Below are 1,081 nucleotides of genomic sequence, written 5' to 3'. Positions count from 1 at the left end.
GCTACCAGGAGCTTTGTCATGACCATGTATAAATGTAAGAGGCACCTGTAAGCCTCCCAGGCTGCCTTGTGCTTTCTGAACAGCCAAACTGCTTATAGCCAGCATCTGCGCAGCAAGCCCCAGGAGATGCTGCAAGGAGGCAGCTTTTGGTAGGAGCTGCCTTAGCACTCAAGGCTGTCAAAACCATGAGGCTTTGGGTGGCAACACCAGCAATGAGCTTATGGATCATTTTGCTCATGGTAGAAACCACGTGGGGTGTGCTGGGTTTCCATCCAGGGGTGTCTGCCGCCTTCTGCATTCGCTGTGGCAAGGTCCACAGCTGGCAGGCTTGCCACAGTGACTCCCCATGCTTCAGGCAGCCAGACGGGTGGTGACATCTCCCAGCCTGCATCTGGGATGCTGCAAACATGCAGATGTTTGTTAGAGCATGGATGCACATGGCGTGTCCCCGCAGCTATTGCAGAGCTGCTCTGTAAATGGCAGAAGGGTGGTTTGTAGTCACGTTGCCAACAGACGCTCCGGGCTCAGCAAATATCAGGGTAGTATGTCACTGGTGGTGGCACATGCTGCTCTAAAGGGCTGGTGTAAGGGGCTAATGAGCCTTGCCTATGCCCTCAGCCAGCTGCCTCAGCCAGGAGCAGGCAGCTCCTGGGGTAGAGCTGGGTGGGGGCAGCCAGAAGGTGGGTGCCCGGCCAGGACTGGGGTGCACACACTGCCCAGAGTACTGATGGAAATGCACCTTCTCTGACCACAACACCAGAACTGGGTTGGCAGCCTGGCTCTCCACGCAAGTGCCAACCGGCATTTCTTCCAAAGAGGTGTTACAAACTCATCACCTGCTCATCTCCAAGCTTTCCTCATGTTACGAGGGATGTCTCATATTTTTTTCAAGGCATCTTGTTTTGCATCGCCTGTTAATTACGTGCCCTCCAAGAACCATTCTTGCCTGAGCAGTTCAGAGGAGGCCACATAGCACCTTCTCAGCATTGCCCAGATGAGAATGCTGTGACAATCGCTGCTGAAAAGCAGCCTTGTTGCATACAGGTGTCATTAAGCAGCCACAGATGTTATACATTTTTTT

The sequence above is a fragment of the Antrostomus carolinensis genome, unplaced genomic scaffold (genome assembly GCF_000700745.2).
Source record: "Antrostomus carolinensis isolate BGI_N321 unplaced genomic scaffold, ASM70074v2 scaffold17699, whole genome shotgun sequence".
Taxonomy (NCBI): domain Eukaryota; kingdom Metazoa; phylum Chordata; class Aves; order Caprimulgiformes; family Caprimulgidae; genus Antrostomus; species Antrostomus carolinensis.
The sequence above is the reverse complement of the archived record's forward strand: the minus strand, read 5'-3'. Positions refer to the sequence as shown.